The sequence below is a fragment of the Macaca mulatta genome, chromosome 8 (assembly GCF_049350105.2).
Source record: "Macaca mulatta isolate MMU2019108-1 chromosome 8, T2T-MMU8v2.0, whole genome shotgun sequence".
Classification (NCBI taxonomy): Eukaryota; Metazoa; Chordata; class Mammalia; order Primates; family Cercopithecidae; genus Macaca; species Macaca mulatta.
In genome coordinates, this window is record NC_133413.1 from 59,145,523 (window position 1) to 59,155,312 (window position 9,790).

Here is a 9,790-nt window from a genome sequence, read left to right on the forward strand (position 1 = left end):
TAGGGGGCTGGGGTGGGGAGGAAGTAATTCCTGCCTGTGCCTTAGCTGTGGGCAGCGAGCAAGTGGACTCTGGTAAATGAAGTTCTCTCTCACCTTGTAAGGAATGCGTTGTAGAGTTTCAAGTCGTTTTATTAGTTTCAGAAACACATTCTTGAAGAGCACTTTTTAACCAAAAGAAGTTTAAGCGTGTCCCGTTTTGCTGGAGAAAAGCTGAGATACTTGGGCCGTGGTGGGACATTCCTCTACTTGCAGAGCCATACAATCTAATCTGTGTAGACGCATGCCATGTTTTTGTGTCTGGGGAGCTGATTCAGGCTTCCAGAGTCCTGAGTATTCGTGAGATGAATGAGTCTCTTCCTCTTTTCTCAAGAAACAATCTCTTTTGCTTGCTTTTTTCCCTGTAGTTTTGAAATGTGATTCCTAGCTCCGAGTTGATGCTGTTTTCACGCTCAGCTGGGTTTCTAACTCCTGAAATATTAATCTGTGGGAGTTGCTGGCAAACCAATAATTGGCACCAATTAACAAGCTCCTCGTTGGCCAAATGATACTTGAAGAGGGAAGTTGGCCGTGTAGGTCTTCTTGGCTCCTGGGGCTCAGGCCCGGCGGCCTCTCCCTGGCCTCTTGTCTTGCTTCAGATGCACAGAGCTGCTGATCTCAGCCTGGAACATTGGCCCCGAGTGCATCTGCTTAGATTTTTAAGAAGAATTAATCTGTGAAAAGCGGTGCTATCAACGGACTCTTGTCCTCCCGCCCTTCCCTGCCCAGTCCTTGCCTGACTGGCCTCTTCCCCACATGCTGTTCTCCACGTTGCCTTCCTGTGAGCTTTCCTTTTTGCCTAAACACATTCTTCAGCTCTATATTTCTGATAAACTGGTTACTAAAATCCAACCCAATGTGTAGGACGGCCGAGTGCATCATGCACTCGACATGCATCAAGGTGAAAAATGCATCAAGGTGAAAAAACCAGCAAGACCTTCTGAGGTTTGGGGCACAGCCCACAGGGCACGGCAGTGGGAGCTGCGCCTCAGTAGTGCTTGTTGCCTGGTGGTTGCAGCTCTGCACAGGGCTTATTGCTGTCCCTGGAGAGGTTGAGTCTGGTAAACCAATTTTTGCTTCTGAGTCTGGTTGCAAATGGATGCATTTGAACTACAATATAAAGTATTGTGTTTATTTAACCCTACAAACGGATCTCTCTTGTCTTTGTGAACTTGCTGGGCAGCTAAAGACCCACATTCCTTTCACAGTTAATAAAACTTCATATTTTTCTCTGTGCTTATAACTTTAATTACACTCAGACCCATTTAGTCTACTTCAGTTTTTCAAACTACTTAAATTAAAAAAGAAACAACTCCTCTCAATGTAAAACCTAATCATCATCTTTGTTTAATCCAAAGACACAAATTGAAAACGCATCTTGTCGGTTTTGTCTTCAAGGCATCATCTTAAGTATTGTCCATTTTCAGACCTGGAGCTGGTAGGGATGTGAATGGACTGGGCTGTACTTCCTCCTAAGAGAAAAGATTTATGCTTTATAGGACTGCATTACTAAATTTCAAACTTGTTAAAATAAAACAAAAAAGCACCACAAAACAAAACCAAGCCAGATCTAGTTCACTATGGAAGACTCTATGTACATTCAGACATTCAAAACGTACTTGGGTTTACGTATGATCAGGAGCTGGAAAGTGAGCTGCCTGGTAAGACCCTGGCCTCATCGCATCTCCCACACAGTGGTTAACACAGTTTCCTTCTGTGCCTGCAGCTCCTCACCGGGTTTTCATGAACATTAATGATGCTTCTATAAAGTGTTTTGCTCCTTCTGAGAGAAGTAAATGCCAATATCAGCACCCAGGAGCTCCCTGAATCTCCGGGCAGCCACCTTACAGATTGGAGTTTCATCCTTCAGCTAATGGCTGAAGCGTTGTCTAGTTTGGCCTTCTCTTGAATCTTCTCAAAACAGCATCTATTCACATGGTGCTTAAAAATGATCTTCTGTGATTAAGAACACCATGGCCCTCTCTTAGTTCAAAGCATTCATCTCCATTATCAGAGATTTGCTTTCTTCTCCTTCCCCATGGGCTCTCTTTAGGGAGCCCTTACGTTTGCCTCTCCAGACAGATTCATTGCTAACCGCTGCCTCCTCTGTTCCTATCTGTTTGCTACGTTTTTGATTTTTCCTAATTTGATTGGTAAGATTACATCTTTGCTTTTCTTGCAAGGTGCGGTGGTTCACGCCTGTAATCCCAGCACTTTGGGAGGCCTAGGTGGGTGGATCACGAGGTCAGCAGTTCAAGGCCAGCCTGACGAACATGGTGAAAACCCTTCTCTACTAAATATACAAAAAAAATTAGCTGGGCGTGGTGGTGGGCGCCTGTAATCCCAGCTACTTAGGAGGCTGAGGCAGGAGAATCTCTCTCTCTTTTTTTTTTTTTGAGATGGAGTCTCGCTCTGTCGCCCAGTCTGGAGTGCAGTGGGGTGATCTCGGCTCACTGCTAGCTCCGCCTCCCGGGTTTACGCCATTCTCCTGCCTCAGCCTCCCGAGCAGCTGGGGCTACAGGCGCCCGCCACCTCGCCCGGCTAGTTTTTCGTATTTTTTAGTAGAGACGGGGTTTCACTGTGTTAGCCAGGATGGTCTCGATCTCCTGACCTCGTGATCTGCCCGTCGCGGCCTCCCAAAGTGCTGGGATTACAGGCTTGAGCCACTGCACCCGGCCAGAAGAATCTCTTGAAACTGGAAGGCGGCGGTTGCAGTGAGCCAAGATTGCGCCACTGCACTCTATCTTGGGCAAGGAGAGCAAAACTCCTTCTAAAAAAAAAAATCTTTGCTCTTCCCTCCATACACAAAAATTAAACATCGAAAACCAAAACGTCAAAGCAAAACAAAACCTAGATATTGTCTAGAGAATTTTTTTTATTTGATTACTTCTTGAAATTTCATTTCTATATAATGTGTTCTTACAACAACATTTTGCTTCAATGTTTGGCCCAAGGAAGACTTTACAAAATGATCATCTTTGTGACTTTCTCATTGGGTAGTCAGTAGCTAGTGGGGAACTATTTGATGAATGGAAGAGCATAGCTTTTAGGTTTTCTCTCTTGGAGAATGGAGCTATAGAGGAAAGTAGCTTTGAGGTATTCTCTCTTTCCAGAAATGCTCAGCTATGTAGTATGAATTAAAATTTTAAAATTCGTGACCTCAAACCCCCATCTAAAGACTGGACATTTTATCCCTGCTCCAGTCTTGTTTCTGAGGAGGTGTTGGAGGGAAGCAGAGTCAGGAGCATTTCCAGCCCCCTGGTGCTGCTGTGTGGACTCTGCTGGCTGTTTGATGATCAGATCCTTTAATGGAGGATGATTTTTAAGGGAAATGTAGGACTAGGCCCTCTGTGGGTAAGTTCCAATGACTGCTCGCCTCTTTTTCAGAGGAGTGAGTAATTCCTGGACCTTTGCAGTTGTTCACAGCAGTTCAGACTCCTGCAGCTACAGATAAGCAATGGATGAGAGTGGGCTCAAGCCTACTTAAGACTTGCGTGTGGTGCTAGCGATGCTTGTGTGAACATGGCATGCTCCATTAGGACTTCTGTAGGAAATGCTGCATAAACCTGTGGTGCCATGGTGGAGGAGGAGCTACGTAGGGAATGCTGAGAGGGCTGTCTGTATGATGGTCCCTCTGCCTGTCTGCCCTTCTAGATAACGCGCATCATGTCTGCCTCCTTTGCCACCATACACCTGGTTCCTACCATATTGGCTGGTGAATTGTAGGCATTCAGTAAAAAATGTGCTGAACGAATGAATGACCAGGGACATTCTTTGCTTCGAGAAATTGGGAAATATAGCAAAAATAGCAGAAAGTCCGAGTCTAAGCTGGAGGGATAGTAATTCAAATAATGCCCTTTCTCCTACCATTCCACTCAAAGAAGGCTTTGCCACGTAAACATATTTGTCATTATTACTATTATTGGGAAGCAGCATTATGCTACTACTAGTGGTGGTAATAGGAACTGGAGTTTTGCAATGGGGGTGATACTTGCAGACATATTGTTATATCATCTTCATCTTGTGTCCTACAGGCTTCTGGTTTTGGTTCTACCGGAAAAGGGCAGGTATCTACTGAACAACAAAGATTTCTCATTTTGAAATTCAAATTCACTTTTGGTTTGGCAACTTGATGTGCTGGAAAGCAAAACTTTGCACAGAGAGAGAGGAGAGAGAACACACACACACGCGCACACACAAACACACTTTCTAAATTCCTTAGCATAGCAAGTATGGGTGCTTCAGAGCATAGTGTCACCCACCAGCATAAAGAAGATGCCACCATGGTTGTGCTGCTCCAAAGAAAAGGAGGGCATTGACTGAGAGGTCAGAGAGCCCAGGGCCCCACTGCTTCTAGCACAGAGGTCTACAGGTCTACAGAAAGAAGGTAGAGCCTGTGTCAGTTCTTTTTTTTTTTTTTTTTTTGAGACAGAGTCTCACTCTGTCGCCCAGGCTGGAGTGCAGTGGTGTGATCTTGGCTCACTGCAAGCTCTGCCTCCCAGGTTCGAGTGATTCTCCTACCTCAACCTCCCAAGTATCTGGGATTACAGACGCACACCACCACGCATGGCTAATTTTTGTATTTTTGGTAGAGACAGGGTTTCACCATGTTGCCCAGGCTGGTTTTGAACGCCTGACCTCAGGTGATCTGCCTGCCTTGGCCTCCAAAAATGCTGGGATTACAGGCGTGAGTCACTGTGCCCAGCTTATGCCTGTTCTTTCTAAGAGCTTAAGGCCTACCTCAGGTGCTTTGCTTTAGAAACGTTCAGATTAGCGTGGGGAGTCTGGAGAACTCGAGGGCCGTAGGTATCCCTATCTCTCAGGATACGAGGGCTGTGGCTCATGGGAGCCCCATTCATAGCCACCAGGACGTGGGCCCTGTGCCCACCCTTGGCCCACAGACAACATCGGAAAGGCTGGTGAGTCCAAGTCATCCAAAGGGGAATGTTTGAAACAACCCTGGTGGGGGCTGTGAGGATGCTGGACAATCACAGTGCTGCTCATACCTTTCCTTCTTTGCTGGTTTGCAGAGGTAGGGAGTGACAAGGATTGTGGGCTCTCGAAGGCAGGGTACAGTCCCTGTCTTCAGGGACAGGTGCTGTAGCATCTAGCACATCGTCTAGCATGCAGAGGCTCCTCAATGAACAGGGGCACATCGACTACTCCTGTAGCAATGCTCAATACAGCTTTGTTTAAATCAGAATGGTCCTGTCTAGTCCAGATGTTCTCTTATTAAGGTTGTCCCTGACTACACAGAAATACGGGACTGAACAGCAGGCTCACAGCAGCCTTACTTATTGTGTATATGTATGTATACATATTTCTATTCTATTCTTCTGTATCCCTCTTTTACCAGGCCAATAATAGTTTATCTTTGTTTGGACATCTGTGGAGTAGTGGCCACAATGGTACTTCTGTTTTTGTTTTTAATTTTTCCATTTTTTGCTTCTAAACTGTGCAGATTTTTCCAGTGTATCATATGTACTGCTCTCACTTTACTTTTTCTTTCTCTTTCAACCTCTGTTCTTTTATTTTGCCTTCCCCTCCCATTCCCTACAAGGTGGTTACTCCAAGCAGTGATCCTAGCTGTGACTGCAGCTTGTTCAGGTTCCCCTCCTAGCTCAGAGCTTCCACTCATAGCCCACACCTCACCATCCCACACACAGCCCTCTGGCCACTGTCTCTCTGGGAGGTGGATAGCAAAAATAACCCAAATTCTCCCTTCCTTCCTGCAAAGATATCCATACCATTTGCAATGTGACTTTGCAATTTTCCCATTTGAGGCTGATCTATTTCCCTGGGGCTGCACAGTCTAGTGACTTGCTTTGGCCAATAGAATGTGACAGAACATGCTGGCTCCAAGGCTAGTCCCCAAGAGGTCTTGCATGCATCCTGTCTTTATTTTGGAACTCTACCACTGACTGCTATGAGAAGTGTCTGGGCTAACATGCTGGAGAATGAGTTTTTGTGGAGCCCAGCCACTCTCAACTGTCAAGCCCCAGCTGACCTACACAAAGGACCAACTCATGAATGAGGCTGGAGGACACCAGCTGAGCCCTTTCCAGATCAGCAGAGCTTCCAGGCCAATCCATAGCCCGTGACAAACAATACATCATTGATTTTTCAAATCACAACATTTTTAGGGTGGTTTGTTGGGCAGCAACTGCTAACTGATACAGTCAATAACTACCTTTTGTTGCTACATGGGAAGGATCTTTCTTATCAGTCCTTGTGGCAGAAATTGTAAAGGTTAACCAAAATCTGTTTCCTTTTCCATCACAGGCACACAGCTAGGTGATACTGCCTGTCTTGCTTGTGGCCATGTGACTGAGTTCTGGCTAATGGGATATAGGTAGAAGGATGCATGCCATGTCCGAGTCCAGTCCATAAATGCCTCCATCTCTTAATCCCTTCCCCATCTGCTGGCCCAGTGGAGAGGAGCTGGAGGAGGCCAAGCCACTGGATGGAAGATGCACAGTCACTGAGTGACCATGTGGATGACTGCAACTCAGCAGGGATGTCTACAGAGGACTTTGTGCAAGTGAGAAGCAAGTTTTCATTGTGTCGAGTCACTGATACTTTGAGGTTCATTATCACAGCCAGAGTTACTTACCATCACCACCCTCCAAGAGGGAGAAGGAGGCCTTCCTGTGGCCTCCCTATGGCCGTGAGCAGTAGATATCTCTCTGCTTTGTAACTCCTCTTCCCTTGGTTTCCTGGATGCCACACTTCATGGTTTTCCCACACCTGTATCAGTGACTCCCACTACCTTCCAGATAAAGCCCAAGATTCTGAACTTGGCTGAACTCTCTGCCCTTCCTTCTCACCACACACCTTCACACCCTGTGTGCTTCCCTAAACACACCATGCTGTCATTTACTCTGTGGGTTTACATTTGTTGTTCCCTCTTCTTGAAATACTGTTTCCACTTTTTGCCCTACTAACTGTTCAGGGCTGACATATTGCTTGTTCTGAGAACACTGGGCCCTGAGATTGGGTTGCTCCCATGGGTTCTGATGGAGTCCTGTGTTTGCGCCACCATGGGTCTTGCTGTTGTAACACTTCTCCTTCTCTTTCACCAGCTGACTGTGCAAGCTCTGAGTGGTTTCAGCCTGCTGGGCTCATGACTGCATGCCAAATATGTAAACAAGTACTTGTCACCTAGCCATACTAATCACCATTTGGTGAGTGCCTGAATTAATGGGCTTTGTAGGACTGGGGAACCAACAGGGCATGGAGTCTAGAAATTGGACTCAAAGTTCAATAACTGCTAATGAATGAGGAAGTCAACCAGAAAAAATGATGCTGCTTAACCTTCCTTGGAGATTATCTGTACTTGGTCCCTGCAACAATGACTAGACTGTTTGCAATTATAGGTACATAATTGCCTGCTTTCAAATAGTGTTTCCTTCTATCATCATTAGTGATGAAAATTGGGCAGGATTTATTTCACATATTACAATACAGAATTTGATGTTGTTTTTATGTGAACATAACTGCTCTGTAAAACCTCAAGCATTTTTCTCTATTAGAATTGGCAGAGGAGAGGTTATATAAACTTGTGGCCAGTTGAGAAGTTCCCAAAACATCACTATTGAAGTAGAGGGAACTGAGAGCATAGCATGGTGTGTGTGATTTACTTCTTTAGGATAGCTTAGACCCATGATTGCATCTGTTCTTGATTATGGCACTGCTTTTAACCACAGAGATGACTCAGCATGGGAAGGTTAGCTGTGCTGCCCAAGGTCACACAGCAACATGGGTTTGATGGTGTATCCAAAAGCAGGGATAGGTGTTTTATCCTAGGAGCCCACACTGACTCCCTGCCTCCAGCACATGGAATGAATCACAGACAACCTCTGTTGAGTCATAATGACAAACGTTGAAGTTGACGGCATGTACCCATGAGGTCATATGGAGAATTCCCAAGGGACACCCTAGCCCACGTTCACTATTGAACACAACGGAAGGGGGAATTATTGTGGTTCTTGCTTCGGTTGCCAAGCTGGTGTTGTCTGAGCCTGTCCGGCATGTGCTCTGCCTGCCCTGACTTCTGACCTCAGGAGAAGCATTCAGGGAGCCAAGGAACGGGTCCAGGCATTCTGCTAGTATCTAGCCATGGCAAGATACTAGATTTAACCATGACGAGAGCAGCTAAGCTTGGACTCTACCTAAGTGAGCTCACTGAATCCTCCGCCAGCACCACAAGGGGTTTCTATTGTTTGTCTCAGTTGCAGGTGAGGAAACTGAGCTGGAGAGGGCTTCAGTGGCTGGACCCAGGCTGTGTGGGCTTCAGACTGGTCCCCAAAAGTCCTCTTCTTACAGGGTACCTGTCGTGATGAGCTCTGCCCACTCTATGACACATTCATCCCCGGGGGTCTTTTCTGTGGCCAGGGCTCCTTTCCACAAGTGCTCTGTGTGTCCTGTCTTCAGAACAAATCCTCTTTCTTGTTCCCTTTCAGAGTCCATTCCCCAGATATCGCTCTCCCAGCCTCTGACTATTTAAGCTTACTTGATAAGGACTATTTCTTATGCCTGAAGTGAGGGCATATGAATGTGAACGTGCAAGGATGGAGGGTGAAATGATCCCATTGGGAGTAAATGAAGCATCCTTATAGCCACAAAATATTTGTGTTTGTATGGAGCAGATTGGCTGAGAAACCTACATTCTTTGCCGTTTATTTTTATGTTGATTTGAATATGCCCATCACAGACGGCAAAGGACGATTGCTGTGGATGCAGGCAGGAAGGGACTCTCCTCCAGGCGACATCCATCTCGTTATTTTGAGTGCATGACCCTCTTATGACTCGACCCTTCCACACAGACCGCTGTGCAAGACCTACTCCCACACATCCTGTTCAGGGTCAGCGTCAGACCCTGCAGAATTTTCCTTCTATTTTTCAGCAACATAATATGAGACAAGGGCCAAGAGCTGCAGAACTGCACACGGTGTTTAGAAGAGGCCGCAAGCTGCTGCTCTGCGGAGTGGGGAGGCACTTCCGGGCTCTGCAGGCTCCCTGCAGGCCATTGCTGACTGTCCGTGGCCTGCACCTGCCCTACCCACTGAGCCGCCCCATCAGCTATGCCTGGCTGTGGTTTCCTGAGCGGTCCCATCTGTATTGGCTGCCCTGTGTCCTGACACTATGATGGGTTTGCAAGTGGCAGAGTCCAGGGAAGGAGACTGGGGAGCATGGCCATCGGTCATCTGGGGGGCACGGAGGGTTCTGGCTTCCATCCAGGTCCACCTGCTTCATCAGCGGTGGTCACCAAGATTGCATAACCAGGACGATGACAACGGTGAGAGCTCTGTTGCAGTTAAAGACTTAAGAACAACTTGTGCCTGCTGACTAATACATTTTATCACAGGCAGTGTCAGGACTCTGAGGGCCTCTCACATGCTGCTGTCTTCTGAGCGAGACCTCAAGATTTGTCATCCAGCAGGCCGACCCCTGCCTGAATGGACCTCACATTCTTGCGGCAGGGAGAGATGTGCAACCAGCATGATTGATAAGCGATTTTCATAAGACATTACAAGTCATCAGAGCTTAGGAAACAGGGTGAGGAAGCAGGGGAGGAGCCGGAAGGGCCACCATTTAAAACAGGGTGGCCAGGATAGGCCTCTCTGTGGGGGTGACGTTGGAGAAATGGTGGGAGAGGGTGTGGGGTGGACACCTCTGAGGACAGAGTGTTCTGGAGACAGGAAACCATCTGTGCAAAGGTCCTGTGGTGAGAGGGTGCTAGGAGCCAGCGAGC

The 9,790-nt window shown here is 46.9% G+C and overlaps 1 pseudogene; it reads left to right on the plus strand.

The window, feature by feature from the left end:
• The first annotated feature begins 3,793 nt into the window (after positions 1-3,793).
• On the plus strand, positions 3,794-9,364 carry LOC144330577 (uncharacterized; annotated as a pseudogene).
• The last annotated feature ends 426 nt before the right edge of the window (positions 9,365-9,790 follow it).